This window comes from Argiope bruennichi, chromosome 6, assembly GCF_947563725.1.
Source record: "Argiope bruennichi chromosome 6, qqArgBrue1.1, whole genome shotgun sequence".
Taxonomy (NCBI): domain Eukaryota; kingdom Metazoa; phylum Arthropoda; class Arachnida; order Araneae; family Araneidae; genus Argiope; species Argiope bruennichi.
In genome coordinates, this window is record NC_079156.1 from 58,797,852 (window position 1) to 58,814,870 (window position 17,019).

The following is a 17,019-nucleotide window of genomic DNA, read 5'->3' on the forward strand; positions in this document are numbered from 1 at the left end:
TTGTATTTGCTTAAATATAAAGCAAATCGAATAAAGTACATGAAAAAGAAACTATACATTTTTATAAAATTTGAATTTAAGCCATAGAGGATTATTGCTCTAATTTGGTGTTTCTCAATTTGTTGGAAAAAATGTGCATCTGTTGGAAAATATAAAAAGAATTCCCTTTTCTTCCTAAATAATATTTGTTCAAAAACTTGATTTCCTTACTTTTATTCTTTACAAATTCATTTTATTTTTCTATATACACTAAGAAATACTCCATGAGGTGCATGATAATTTTCTAAATTGAAGTTTTTTCATTTTTTTTAATAACAGAGGACCATATTTTTGTATTAAAAAGATTTGATATATAAACTCTGAAAAAAAAAAGTTGCATGCCGAAAATGGCATCATTCATAAATGCATTGATATATAAAATAATTTTTTTAAAAATTTCTTTCTTTAATTTTAAATTTTATTAACGAGAAAAAACTCATATAAAAATTAATTGAACTATACACTCTTTCATAAAAGAAATCACCATCTGTTTTGAAAATTAAAAAAAAAATCCTTTAAGTGAAGTGTTTATCAAACGCTCTAGAAAACATTGACCGTCCGTTCTCCTTTTTTTTCAGCGGTTGCGGACCGACCCTTCACGGCTGACGGACCCACCTGCCTCTTCGTAGGCGGTCACTGGTTCCATAGTCCAACCCATGAAGCTTTCGCTAGTGTCAACCGTTGAAGCCGTAATGCTATTCTACGTCAGCGGAAAATGCTATATTATTACTCTAACCAAAAACTATAACACGGCAAGCGCAAACCTTTGCTTATTTTTTTATATTCATTACTGTTATACCATTTCCTGTTTCTACGGAAAGGTGGGTGTTTTTTCTATTCGGTTATCTGAATTTCTATTGTAATCAATCGCCGTTTTTCTCTCAAATATCTTTTAATGGATCCCCTTGCTAGTAAGTACAGATGGCCGACGAAAATCCGTAGTTAGTATTTCTTCGAAGTTTGTTGTAGAAGCTATTTCAGTTGGATTTTTTTGGCTTTATCAACGGAAGAACGATGAGTGAGTAATGAGAATTTAATTAATCTATCTTGTTCATAATTTTCGTTAACTGTAACTGTATACCTTAGTAATCAATTAACATTTAATGTTGCCCTTTCTTTCTTTCTAAAGAAAGAAAGTGGTGTGTAAAATGCCTCTGTGGTTATATTTTTTAAAAAGTTTATAAGTACTTTGAATCACACTCTTGTTTTCCATGTTTTTTAGTTTATATATTCCTTTCTGAATCTAAGAAAATGTTTATTAATAATTTGAAACACACTGTTTTTCTTTCGCAAGCATGTTCAGTAATATTTCGAAACACACCATTTTGCATGTTTTTTTAATGTTTATAAATAATTTGAATCACACTCTTGTTTTTTGTGTTTTTAGTTTTATATTTCGTTCAGATTCTAAGAAAAATTTTATTAATAGTTTGAAACACACCGTTTCTTTCACAAGCATGTTTAGTAATATTTGGAAACAAATCATTTTTTGTATCTTTTTTCAAAGTTTATAAATACTTTGAATCACACTCTTTTTTTCAATATTTTTAGTTTAAATATTCCATTCTGATTCTGAGAAAATGTTTATTAATAATTTGAAACACACTGTTTCTTTCATAAGCATATTTAGTAATACTTCGAAACAATCTATTTTCTTCCCATATTTTTTAAAGTTTATATAATCATTTCTGATATTGAGAGAGTATTAACGCTTTGAAACGTACTCCCCACCCTACAAACTTGCTTATTAATATTTTAAAAAACATCATTTTTTTTCCTCACGTTTTTAAACTTTATGTTTTCAGTTCTAATCATGAGAGAATATTGAGTAATACTGTGAAAGACATCATTTTTCTTATTAATACATCAAAACGCACCGTTTTTCTCCCCATGCTTTTAAAATTTATATATTTTTTTCTGATATTTTAATATTGTTCTGGAATGTGTGAAAAGAATAATGTAATGTATAAATATATTCTTTCTGATACTGAGAGAGTATTGATACTTTGAAACGTACCTTTTTTTTTCTCACAAGCTTGCTTATTAATAATTTAAAGAACATTATTTTTCCCATGCTTTTAAAATTTATATTTCCCTTTCTAATCATGAGAGGATGTGGAGTAATTCTTTGAAAGAAATCATTTTTCTTATTCATATGTCGATTTTTCCCCCCATGCTTTTAAAATTTATATATTCCTTTCTGATATTATAATATTGTTCTGGAATGTGTGAAAATAATTTTTTTACTGCTAACAAAATATTAAGATGAGGTAAGCGCCTTTATCGTTTATTTAATATTTTTAATCAAACTTTGATTTTGGAAGGTTATATTTTTCTTTAACTTTTCTTTTTTATAATACTTTTTCTTTTTTATTATTATTATTGTTTTATTCTTTATTTTTCGTTTTTATAATATTTTTATGATAATCAGATATCATCACTTTAAAAATAACAATGTAGATAAGTTTTTTTAAGAAGAGCACTAATTCTCTGAAAATAATTGCAGTTAAGTGTCTTGGTGTTTCTTTTGTTTTAGAGTATTTCTCTTAACTTTAAGATTGCCCAGGAAGCTGTAAGATGTAATATAATTTTGTCTCATAATTCAATTCTAATATAGATTTCAGTTGTAGATGTAGACAATGATGATTTTACATTTAATTCCAAATTTGCTAAAATATTCTTTAAAATACGGAAATATATATCTTACCTTTTTACTCTCTAAAATAATATAGAATTATAAGTATTTTGTATGTTTAACGCAGAAGGTATTTTGTATATTTATAGTAGAATTTGCTTTTACAACTTCTGTAAAAAAGGATACAAAATGATTAGAATAAAATTATAAAATAGCAAACATGCTTCTTGCATGATATTACTCTAATGTAGATTTCAGATTAAGAAAATGTGGATTTTAAAATAATTCTGTATCTGTTAACATACTTTCTGAAATAGGGAAATATTCACATTTTTATAGACAAAAGCTACAGATATATATTGATGTATAGTTTAGTATTATTTTATCTTGTTTAAATCATCATTACATATTAATTAATCAATTTATATAGGAAAAGTATTCAAATCGTTTTTATATAAATAAGAATTAAAATAAAATAAAAACAGAATAATAAGCTCTAAAATATTATTATGAATTAAAAGCATTTATGTTGCGCTAAATAGAGGTTATTTAATCTTTTGAAAAGTTTCAAGTGTTTCTCTTTCAAATTGTCATTATTTTTTTAATCACAATATAAGAACAAAATTAATGTGAGTAAGAAAATAAGAAATTTACGAAAAATGTTACATTTTAGCTGTAAAATTTCTTTTTCATTAAATCTGTATTTAATTTTATTTGTAAATTTTGAGTAAATTTGTATGATATACTGAATCAAAAGCAATTGTAGGTCTTTTTTAGTGTTTTTATTCATTCTTCACTTCATTATTTTGTTATCCATAAAAAATTAGATATAAATTTTAAATATCATTTATGAAGCATTTTTTATTGAGAACTTTAAAAAAAATACTTTAGATTGTAATTATTTTGTTAGAAATATATAATTTACATTAAAAAAAATCAATCGATTTTTTAAATACTATGTAGAAAATTTTATATATATATATATGATTATTAAATGATATATATAAGAACATTACCGCTAAAACTCTACATGATAGCTACATTAATATATATCTATTTAAAAATAAGATAGCTATTTTCTTAATATTAATGCTTAGAAAATATTTTAAAATTGTCTAGATACTATTTTGTTGATTCTCTTCGAATATATTAATCACCATATAGTTAAAAATTTGAAAATTTCTATTCAAAAGAATTTTTTGCTTACGATTTGTATTGTAAAAAGTATAAACAATATCTTCAGATCCTTAAAAATTAAAGTTTCTCTACATGGAGATCGTGTAAGCATTATTAACGTAATTTTAATATTTGTAGATAATGATTTTTCTAATAAGCTTATTCTAAAATTAGTCTATAAATATTTATTAATGTAAAGGTGATGATTAATTGTTCAATTTCTTATTAAAACTTCCAAACAATGACATTCAAAATTGATTTCCGCATTACGATGTTAATATTTTTTACAGCTAGACAATCCTTATTTCTAATTTGTTTAAATTTTTTTTCTTTACTTAAAATTTAAATAATTCTTGAGTAATTTTAATCCTTTTATGCACGTTGATTTATATTATCATCCCTACCAATGTTGACTTTTTCAACCAATTTTAGAGGATTTAAGAGATTAATAAATTTATTTATTTCCTAATCAAGTTATATTTAACTCAAGTACATTTATTAATTTTAAAAAAACCGTTTCTTTGTTTCATTTTTTTTCAGAAAGAAAACTTTAATGAATAGTCAATGTTCTTTATAAATTTTAATTAGAAATCAGGATTATAATTAATTTTTATGTTAAATACTTTTTTAAAATGTTTTCTTACTCTTATTTATGTAGACAATAAAATTTTGTCAGAACATAAAAGAATTGCACAATGTATCTTTCAATGTTTAGAACAATTAATTTTATTGATTAGAATTAATAGTGAAAAAATACCACTTCTTTTATACTGTACACTCCGTTTGTTGCTTTATAAAATATTATACTTTCATCTATACATAAAATTCTGCTTCTAAATAAAATAAAATAAAATAATTTGTGTGCTTTACACAAAATTCTAAACAGACGAATCTAATATTTGTGACTTTATTTCCAACATCGCTGTTTAATCGTTTTATTTCATTCCCTTTTCAATACCAACTTCTAAGCTATGCTGTTTTCTTATGATTTTTTTTTATTTATCCTTGAAAATATTTGATAATCGGATATGGCTCGCGGGAAAAAAAACATTTCTATTGTTTCCCATTTTTAAATATGTGTGTATCTCGTTAACATTATGTTAAAATTACTTTTTCTATTTCTTCCTTTTAAAATGACTTTGCATCTCATTAACAATGTTTGTGTGTGTGTGTGTGTGTGTGTGTGTGTGTGTGTGTGTGTGTGTGTGTGTGTGTGTGTGTGTGAATTATTATGAAATGAAATGAAATTAATTTGATTATGAAATAATATTAGAAACATTTTCGAGTGCCATTTTAGAATTTAATTCTGAACAGAAAGAATATCTACAAAATGGCAAATAAATCATTAAGAAGAATACATAATGGCTACAAATTATAAGAGTAGTTAATTATATGCTCTGAGATTACTTTTGTTGTCATTCTCTTTAAATAATCTCGCAAATGAACAACAGTAAATAATGTAGAATTAAATTTAATTCATTTATTTTTGAAATAACACTTTTAAGCTTTTCTAGCGCTATTTTGATAAATATTTTAATCATAATTCAATTAATGAATCTTTCTGATAAAAAAACAAACCCTACAAAATAGTAGATAAATCTTTTAATGGTATCTATGAAGACAAATTATAAGAGGAGGTAATTATATACTTTGAGGTTATGTTTATTATCTAATTTGCAAAATAATTTTTTCAATTTTTGTTCAATGCAGAATTACATTAACTTAATCATTTTATGAAATAATGCTTAAAAAATTTCCTGGTGCTATTTTTTAAAAATATTTTGGTCAGCATTTAACACGCAATTTTCTTTTAAGCAGGAAAAACAACGGCAAGATAATAAAAAAAAATCATTTAAAGGAAGATACGAGAACAAATAATATAGGAAGAGTATAATATACTCTGAAATTATCGGTGCTTATCTGCAAAGGAAGTCATTAGTACTAAATGCGATGTAAATTTGGTTAATAATAATAGAATTATATCGACTTTTTATGGTAATTTAGATGCACAACAACGGAAAGACACACTGACGTTATTGATGGCCGACTGATATCATTTTAAAGCATGCGTCTTAATTTTGTTAAAAGAAATTTCCTATTCATATATATTCATTGCCATTTTGTAATTGAATTTTTTTTAAATAATGTTTCTGAATGATTGATGTGCGGCGTTTCATAAGATCTCTTAAACTATTGTTATTATCATTAAAATTTTCATGTTGTAAAGCTTTTAATACAAAGGAAAGCTCAAATTCTGTTTCATTATTGTTGAACATAACTGCAATAATGAAAACTAAATATATTACTTAGATCAACATAATTAACTTATGCTCATTTTTGTTTAATTTTATTATCATTGAAAAGACAATGTTTTGTTTAAAAACATCATAATTTATCTAGATTTATTTTTCAAGATTTTAAACACTAAAAAATGAAAATAAAATATATTAATTAAGGCATCATAATTAAATAATTTTTATTTTTATTTAGGTTTTTGACTGTGATAAGGGTATATAAATATATTATTTAAAGCATCAAAATCAATTTTTAGTTATATTTATTTTGTGTATGTAAAAATAAATATGTTTATGATCTTATAAGTAATGACAAAACGCGTTATTTGAAAGTGCAATAATTAATTCATATATATATATTGAATTTTAGTCCATGCTATAAAATGATAAGGTGTATATATTAAGAAAGTAATGAATATTATATGCTATTATATATTAACTCTTTCGGTCATACATATCTAAGTGCTAAAACATCAATTTATTTGTTCTTAGTAATCCCAAACATTAATTAAATTTTAATTTATAATAACGTCTTTATTGAATATGAAAAATATTCTGAAAGAAATTCTGATAGTTCTTTATTTAGTAAACTATTTAGGAGTAGAAATACAAATTCTACTAATAATAGAAAAAAAAATCAGTTTTAATATGAAAATTAAAATTAATTTGGTGTAGAGATTTTGCTATGAAAATATATTTTCTTTTCTCATTCTTTTAATATTTTTTTATTCAAAAAAAATGATGACATAATTTTGTTGTTATTTTTTAATGTTTCTTACATTATAAGCACATATACTTATTTTTTAAACATCATGGTTTCGATGTTTTTATGTCATTTATGCCAATGTTGTGAATTTGGTTTGTACACTTAATTATGTGAAGTATCCTCATTATTCTTTCCAATGAAATTAATAATGGTTGTTTTCTTGTTTGATGAAATAAATAATGATTGAAAATTATTTTTCTCCTATTTAATGCTTAAGTAGCTTTTTCTATTTTTGCACTTAAATACGAATTTTATACGTTTTTGATATTTTAGAATAAAGCCTGCACACTTAATTCACACACACAGCTCGGTGCGATTTCTGTATTACAATAATAATACATGTACCAACAAACAGTCCGGCAAAAATAATTCCGAAAACTCCTTTTTCTTTTTTTAAATTATTATTAAAATATCAAAATTAATAAAAATTTATAGGCACGATGATGTTTACATAAACCAATTTCAATTCAGCAATCTTCCCTCTATCGCAGATTTTTCGTCATTATATAGATTTTAAATGATTAGATCAATTTGCATAATATGTTTATCGATTTCTTATTGTATTCATTTGCAGTAGGATCTACCTCTCAAATAGGAAAAACTAGATTGTAATAATATTAATTGATGTTGCATTGATTACAAGCTGATAAGTTATAGAGATTTATTTCAATCTGACAGTTAATATCAATCATGTAATTTATAATAGATTTTTAAATTATCAAAAAATAATATACTTAACATAGAAAATAAGTATACATTGTATAGAATTTGATAACTTCAATCGATTTCAATCCGATATCAGCTTAATGAAATAAAGTTCCCTCTAAATTAATTTGAACACATAAGAATTCTGGAATTCTAATTTTTATGAATTTTTTTATAGGTATTCTTTGAAAAAACCATAGTTCTAAAATATTAGACTTCTTATATAATGAAAGGCTGCCTGAAAAAAATTCAAAATTTCCAGAGTATGAAGTTGAAAATAAAAGGAATGTTTTTTACTTGGTTAATTTTCCTTCCCCTCGTCCGCCGTATATTAGACTGGTCTATTCCTTTACTTCATATAAAGTTTTTCGTCTTTTTTGCAGGGAGGCATACAGAAGAGTTGACAATTTTGCAATAATTATATAGATTTTTCAAAATATTATATTTTCTGATAAAAATGTAATTCAAAAATGAAAAGTAAACGATATCTTCGCTTCTTATGTATTAATGATAAAGCGAGCTATTGACCGATACTTAATAATAAAACAAAATCAATAAATCTTTAGACAGTAGGTAATTGAAATTGATTTTACCCATTTCTTTAGGATTACGACGAAAATTAGATATTGGGATTCAATTAAACATCTTAACGATCTTCATTATTTTTGGAATACAATGGATTTTTGACAGGATTTAAGTCTTTCTATTCATTTAATTGTTTGTGTAATGATTAGAAAACAGTAAAGATTTAAAATCTTACAGTTAAACTTTATTTTCAAATAGTTATTACATTTTTTTCAAGTTAAGTATTTTATTTTTGTTAATTTCTTCTCTCTCTCTTTTTTCTAATTGATCAGACGATCATACTCTCAGTTTTAAAATCTAAAATAATTGCCAATGTCTTTCGTTTTTTCAGTTCAAATCTTCTAGAAACAGACATAATTGTCTTCTTTATTGTCTTTTTTCTGTCAGACATAAATTCCTTCTTTATAGAAAAAAACTTTTTATTCCAGTCGATTTATTTCATTACATTTCTAGTTATTATTATTTTTTAATCCAGACCTGGTTTCTTCTTCAGCTCGGTTTCTCATTCAAATAGATACATTGTTTTTCCAATTCATCATAGAAACAATTTTAATAATTTTCATTTCAAACGCCTTGATTTTTAAAGAAATATATTTTAAAACAGTAAAAAAATAGCGTATAGAGATTGTATTTCGGTTCTAATTAAAAAACTGTTTTTCTGAAGTAGAATACTGTTTTTCTAAATCAAACAATAATTTCTTTTAAGCACAATCAAATCGAAATTTTTTTTTGATTCTATTATTCAAAGAACTATAGGAAGTATAGATGCAAGAATATCCTTATATCATCTCTTCTTTGTTTTTTCGAGTATGATTAAAACTGCATTTCCTTAGTTTTAATCCTTTTTAAATCAACTTTTAATGTTTTTAATAATCGTTTTTTTTTGCTTGCTTTATTTTTAATTAAGGGAAATTGGAAATGCTGTTAATTGCATCTGTTTTTTGCTAACTCTAATTCGAAATCTTTCTCTCTTTGATTTGATGGCCGTATCTAATCAATCTTCGGACAACAACAACGACAAAAATTCACTATACCTTTGTTAAAGTATTTTAATAAAATTACCATCATAAATTGTAGTAAGAAAAGCTTCTTACTTTTAAAATAGAAATAATATATTTAAAATAATACATTATACATTATTGTATTAATAATATGAATTTTTCTTCTTACTTTAAAAAAAACCTAGAGACAATTAATGTCTTGTAAAAATATTTAATTGGCATATTAATCTAAATATAAACCTAACTGGAACTCCGAAGAATTTTCCCAAATAAATAGATAAATAGACTCCATAAGCTACATTTGCATTAAAGTAACCTAAATTAATGAAGTTATAACTCAAATTATTTCTAGAATTTAAATTACATTAAAAAACACTTTAGAAAATAATAATGGTAACTCACCTCTAATGGCGGATTTTCGTACAATTTAAAATAATGCAGAGTTCTTAATCAAAATGATATTCTTAAATAGAATATATTCCTTGTACTCATTGATATTTATTAATGAATTTTTTAAATAAATAATGCTTTCTAACATGATATAATGTTTTTCAAATAGTTAGTCTTTCCTTATTTGTAAGATGTAAAATAGCATAGAATGCAACATTTGATGTAATTCAAGCGAGTCATAGACAAGAACTGGTGCATCAAACATTAAGCACAATCATATGTCAATGTTCTGGATTAGAATTTCGAATTGCGTTCTATGTCTTGAGTGCTTTTCTATTATATGATAATTTTACCAAAATTCTTCTAAATTTGGTTTTGAAAAAAGTTGATAATTCTGGTTCAAATTTATTAATTAAAAGCCGATTAGATTGATAACCTTCTAATTTTGATAAAAATAAGAAAATTGATATTTCCTAAATTGGCAATAAGTATTCTGAGAAACTAGCTTTTGGCTATACATTTTCTTTCACTATATTCTGTTCTATTTCGATAAATTAAAACTTTAAAAAATCATGGATCTGTTTTATGTATACTTTTGAAAATATTTAGTTTATTAAATTCCATTTTGTTGCCAATATGGCTTTCGCAAGAAGATTTAATATTTTAATTTATATTAAAAGATTTTTTTTATTTAAATATTTCTAACTTTGTTTTTATGTGGCAACAAAATCGCACCATCTTATATCGGCATGATGTTCTAATTATCTATAAAATAAATGCGTATTAAATGGAAGTTTTCTACGCCCTTAGAGATACATAAAAATTCTTTAAAAAATTGCACATTTTTGGACTGAAAATTTAATCAATCATCTGTTTGAAAAAGTTAGGATATACTGTTTTTATCGGATGATTTTATATCTAGGTTTTAAAAAAATAAATAAAGCATTACAATATATATAATTATATATTGAATTTCTCCCAATATCTTATAAACAAATCTTTTTTTTTCCCTGCAACTTTGATGTATCTTTAAGAAAGAGATTTGAAATCCCCATATAATCAGAATGTAAAGTTTCATGTTCGATTTCATAAAATGTATGTTTTGCATTTATGTTTAAATAAAAATTAGCCTTTTTTATTGAAAATTTAAACATTGAATGCAATGCCTGAACACATCATCATTCAGAAACTGAAAAAAATCACGTATTTTAAGAGATTACATCAAAGAATAATAACTACAAAGTTCATGAATTGTGCATTTAATTATGCAGAGAAACCGAGTACACGGAATAAGGAAAATCCTGCTGTTCAAATTCAAATTCAAAAGATATTTGACTACAATTGAATCATTTTTATTCAAATACAGCAAGGATGTTTATTTTGCAAACTTTGTGATTCTCTTTTTCTAACAATCTTTATTACATGTTTTTCATTGTATGGCTAAATCTCACTGACATTCATGAAATACACGTAGTGAATTACTAACCTTGATGGGCTGTTAAACGGTTTATGTGTGAAAAAGGGTTTGAGATAAATCCTGTACCCTATGTCCATGAATTTAATGATTAGCTTATATTGTTTAGATACTAATTTTTGTAGTGTATTAAAATGCATCATTGGATATAGTTAAATAATTATAAATCTTCCAAATTCCACAAAATCACTATCGGGTCATGTAATCAGAAGCCATCTTAGATTTCATGATTGCAAAGTATTGGTATCGAACGTTCATGTCGTTAATAACTCCCTCAAGCTAAAAATTTCCTTTATTTCCCATCCCAAACTAGTGTTGCTTTAAAACTGGTTGTTAAAATAACTAAAATAAATTAAACAGACTAAACCCATTCCAAACTATGCTGAGATGAAACTGGACTACTCTGTTCTGAGCCTTTATAGGCAAAATACAAAGATTTCACTTATTTACTTTTGTTATAAGCGCGTAATATGAAAAAATTGTGATGCAAGTCTAAGATGTAAAGACGAGAATTAGAAGCTTCAAAAACAAAATTTTAGGGCTTAAATTTTAATTTTTAAGCACCAAATATTACTGAGCTTTGAAAAGTTCCAGGCATTACTTATCTTTGCTATGCGATTGATTGAAGGTAGAAATTTTGATTTAAATTGATACAAGTATTTCTTTAACTTTTTGAGCCTTTTATAACGAATTTGAGTAAAATTTCTCAGCTTCCTTTTCAGAGATAAATTAGTATAATTCATTCTAAGTTGAATTTTATTAAAATACTTTTTCCGCATCTTTAAATACTAATCTACTACATTTTAGTGTTTCTTCCCAACGAGTTTCGAGAGTTTCTTCAAAGTGCTTAATCAGCCATTTCCTATCCGTTCGTTCCAAAAAAAAAAAAAAAAAAAAGTGAGTGGGTGCAGTTTTTGTTTAGTAATTTATATAAATTACTAATCAAAAATTGCTTAGTAATTTATATAAAATCACTCCAATAATTAAAGGCTTTGGTTTAGAATTTGATTTTCATGGGTTTCTAACCCAATATTCACAAAATGGTCATGAACTGGAAATGTTTAAACTCTTACTACTAAAAAAATTATTACTATTTATCTTTTAGCTTTAAATAATATGGTAAAACTACAATGAAGTCTTTTTTTCATAAGATATTACAGCACCATCAACATTGTAAATATACAAGGTATCCACTCTAATCGCGACCCGATAGTTAATTTCCAAAATGTTAGAGATATGCATATATTTTTAGTTGGAAAAGTGCTCTAAAAACCATAAAGAATTATCGTTAATACCGTTTTAATCAATAAATATTCCTTTGAAAAAATTATTATTCTAATTTAAATGTCCATACTGTTCCTTAGTCCTATTAGTCATGTTTATAAAGTCCCTTAGTGCTATTAATCATGACACTAAAATATGTTTCAGAAAATAATATTTTAAACTTCGAATTTCCTTATTTTAGTCCAAACTCGAGAAAATGCGAGTTGATTGGCGGATCTACCTAGATTCGACAAGGTATGAGATAATATGAAATAGTAATATTTGAAACTGAATAAATCAGACGGTTTTAATCCTAGTAATGTGAAATCTTTTATTTAAATTTTTAGTGTCTCAAAACTATTTTATCAAGCATGAGCAGCAGGATTAAGGAGCTGTATAAAAGTTTAGATTTTATAATTTTTTAATAGTAAATTTAATTCAAATTTCATATAATATAATTCTTTTCGTTATTTAGAGCAATTTCTCAACAGAAAATATATGTCTAAATCTAATGGCTTAGAAATTACTCATTTTGCTACAGCCAAACTGGACAACTTATATTTTTCAGTATATTAATAATTTACCATTTTTATAAATATTATTTTGAAAGCTTATCGAAAAACAGGCAAATTATATTAATCAATATGCAAAACAAGCTTATATTTATGAACTAAATAATGATGAAATAGTTTTTACACGCAATGAGAAATACCTCATTAATATCTTTTAAAGATCCAGTAGCCGCTGCATGTTTAAGAGTATGCTCATCGAACATTGCGAATATATCAACTTGCTGTGATGTCAGTTTCAGCCAGCATCCCACAGAAAGTCTGACACGGTTGACAAGTTGTTGACATTTTCAACTGTCGTGTCGCCGAGTCGTTTCCCTGATGGGTTTCTTCGCTCTTTGTCTATAATTATAAAATCGTTATTAATAATTTGGGAGGAATACTAAGCAGATAATATGTACTGTAGGCGTCCAAAACAGTAAACATTTGCCCCAAAACATCTTGTATTGGAAATGTTTTGTCACTTTGATAGACTCACGTGATGGGTTTTGTTTATGTTCAGGATCACGACATGTTTGGAGGTATTCGGAAAAGGTGGACCTACAGCAGAGCAGAAAACAGCATTTCACTTGAAAAATTAAAGCTTTTTCGTGTTATTGTTTTCAAGAATTGTTTATATTGGAAGAAAGAGTTATCAATATATTACTAGTCGATCACTCGTTTTCAGTGTAATTCAAAGGATATAAAGGAAAACATTCTTTACTTTTTGAATTCAATTTGTAGAAACACATTGATCATTTCTTGACAAATTCGTTTAAACATTTAAGATAGGATAGACTAAAAGTTTATTTTTCAGTACGTAAATAATCTTATATACTATAGACATAATAAAAAAAAGAAAGAAAAAAGTATTTTATACAGTTTCTTATATATTTTATTCTAGAAAAACTTTAATAAATATACATGCATTTGAATTCGAAATAATTGATGAGGATTTATTGGAATATCCAACATTTCTTCGGAATATTGAACAACTATTGATGTTAAACGGTATATACCTATGAAAATGTTGTTAAAAAAACATAATTTTTCAAACTGAAAAAAATACAACTGCATTTTAATTATTACAATAAAAATAATAAAAATTATAAGATAATTATTAGATATACAAACGAATGCAACAAAAATTGCTTTGATACCAATGATATTTTAATAATAAAAACTAATATCCAAAAAAAGTGTTTTTCTTTCAGAGGCACTTGTTATTTATTTTGACAAAGTATTATGTTTTACAAAATAATTTTTACAACTATTTAACAAATTAAGTTCTAACGAAAAATAATTCGCCTCTTACTTTGCAATTATATTAAACTCATTCTATATATTTATTTTTAAATGATCTTTCCTACCAAAATTAATCAACAAACGGACCGATTAATTATGGGAATTTAACACAACATTTGAAATTACATTTCTTAATTGATTCCATAGCCTATTTACTTCCATTAAGTAATTTATATTTCACAATCATCATTATTTTATTTTATTAAGCCAAAAAAATACATATTTAAACTCTTTTCAGAAAAAAAAAAAATGTTAAAATTCATCATTATACAGAAAATTTGTTTATCGATTAATTAGTTATCCAAATTTAGAGTAACATTGAAAAGGATTGCTTACGACTGACCTAATGAACAATTGATATTAAATTTTTTAAAATGTTACTTTTTTAATAGTATATATTTTATTTTGATAAATTAGAAATAAATTTGAGTGTTTTTAAATAAATTCTGTTATTATTCATCATTAAATCGAAAATTTATACGCCCATCAGTTATTCAAATTTAGTATAACATTCGACATTATTGCATCAAACCGATCCAAAAACAGATTCATACATACTCAGTAACCAGTTTTGAGTCCTTAGTCATCATTGTTTTATTTTCATAAACAAAAAATAAACTCCTTAAATTCTTTTCCAAGAAAAAAGTTTACTTCCTCAAAAAAAAGAGAAAAAAAAAATCTATCCAGCAATAGTTGCCCCATTGTTGCTATAATTTAAAATACACAGAAAAATGCACCTTTTCCTTTAAAAAAAATCCAAAAGATTCAAATCTTCCATTGTTTGGTAAGGCATCCTCTTCTCGGAACCTTTTTGAATCGCCGCTGGGATATGTTTACTCTGCTTCCAATCCCTTCCCTGTACCATCTGTACCAACCGGAAATAGGACAAAGCTTAATTTATTTAAAATTACAGTCATCGAGCGTTGCGTGTGGTCAGTAATTTGAGAGTGGTCAGCCGCCTTTCGGGGAAATGACCGCTTGACCCTGTTTCCCCAAACAGGTGGTGGGAGATGAGTCGTTCCCTTTCGGATCACCGGAAGACCAGACGTGGATTGTCAATTTTGGTTCAAGGTAAAATGCAGGTATTGAACAATTCCAAAAATTAAATGCTGTTCCCAGAGAAAGTGAGAACATACGGAATGGCCTACTTTCTATTCAAGTTTTCATTTTTAAGTTCCATTAAGTGTCAATGGTGGTTTAAAATATTAATTATTGAGATTGTGGAACGTTTCATGAAATAATTGTTTGATGTAATAGTATCCTTGACACATATTGAAGGAAATTATGATCACAACAATGTGGGTAAGGTAATTATGAGAATTTAAAATTATTTGCAACACATTTATGTATTTAAGCAGTTTATTTTGAAAAAATCCTTATCTTAAATAAAATTTGAATATTTTCTTTCAATATTGGAGCTAGTTCAATACAAAGAATTGGAGGTTGCAGTTTCTGTCCATGTTTAAAATACAGTTGCTACGTACAAATGTATCATTTAAGATTAATAAAATTATTTTTAACTGATTGTTAATTTTTTTTACCATTATAATCATTATTTAGCTAATTTAGTACCATGGTAATGACTATTTAATTCGTAATTGTTCATTCTTTTAAAAATTTCTTAAAATATTTTAATTTGATTCTTTACAATTGAGGAACTTATTAGTTCCAAATCACAAATTTTCACGATGTCGAAGAAATTTATTCTTTCATTTTCTTCTTTACAGGACTGAAATTTCGAATTTGTACTGAAAATAAATTGTATCGTTACTTTTGACATTGCTGTGAAGAGGAATTTAACACAAAGAATGCTCCATTGATATTGATAATTTGCATTTCTTTTTTCATTCATATTTATTAACTTTGCAAAGTTTGAAATTTCCAATGTTTTTTTTTAATTATATAAAGTATGAGTCACTGCTTAACGGTTTAAGTAAAAGTATTGTCGGCAGTTAAACAAAATATTAAAAAGTGTTTGAAAATGTAATAAAAAAACTCAAATTTTATTGAATTATATAATGTACAAAATTTTATAAATATTCATATTTTTTACATGGATTATTAAACCTAATTTTAAACAAACAATTAGGTTTATTAAGCCATGTAATTTAGTTTATTAATCCATGTAATCCCTTATTATCCTTTCAACTCATATTTTCTTTTTGGATGCGATTATGAAATACTAAATAATTTGTTGAAAGCTTCGAGCATTTTACAGAATGATTTTCCCTGATCTTAAAGTTGAAATAGAAAGAAAGAAACTGTAATAAAATATAAACAAATAATAAAATACAAATGGGAGTGGTCTTTCTGAAACTTTTACGTATACTTTAATACATGTATTGTCTGTTATTAACTGCATATCGTTGGTGAATTGGCGAACAATAGCTACAAAAGAGCCTATCAGCGAGCCATCTTTGGCAATTTTTTATTATTATTATTGTTAATCGCTGGGATACGATAAATACATAAGCAATAGAAAAGTGAATAAGTATATTTGGAGTCTTTCCTGATCAACTAAAAACAAAATTCCGCAAAAAGCTAAAACTGTAGTCACAAAATCGCATACCAAATTTCATGTCTTAAAGTTATAAAATTTCATGTATTAAATTACAGATCAATAGATGGTAAGCTTCTTGACAGATCTGGTTCCAGATTTAATTGTTATCTATACCCTGTAATCTACACACCAAATTTTATCCATCTAGATCTCTTCGTTTTGTAGCTTTCATGTTAACTTATATTTGGACAGTCGGATAAACAAATTTCCTCTGAATGGGTTTCATTCAAACTTAGATAGAAATAAATTTGGTGAAAAGTTCATACATCACATTTCAT

At 25.4% G+C, this 17,019-nt stretch overlaps 1 long non-coding RNA gene across 1 annotated transcript in view; it reads left to right on the forward strand.

The window, feature by feature from the left end:
* Nucleotides 1–914: 914 nt before the first annotated feature.
* The window catches only part of LOC129972987 (uncharacterized), a 45,131-nt gene continuing 29,026 nt past the window's right edge, over nucleotides 915–17,019 (forward strand). The window contains exon 1 of the long non-coding RNA XR_008784921.1: nucleotides 915–1,057. This is a non-coding gene — a long non-coding RNA (uncharacterized LOC129972987). The remainder of the gene's footprint in view (nucleotides 1,058–17,019) is intronic.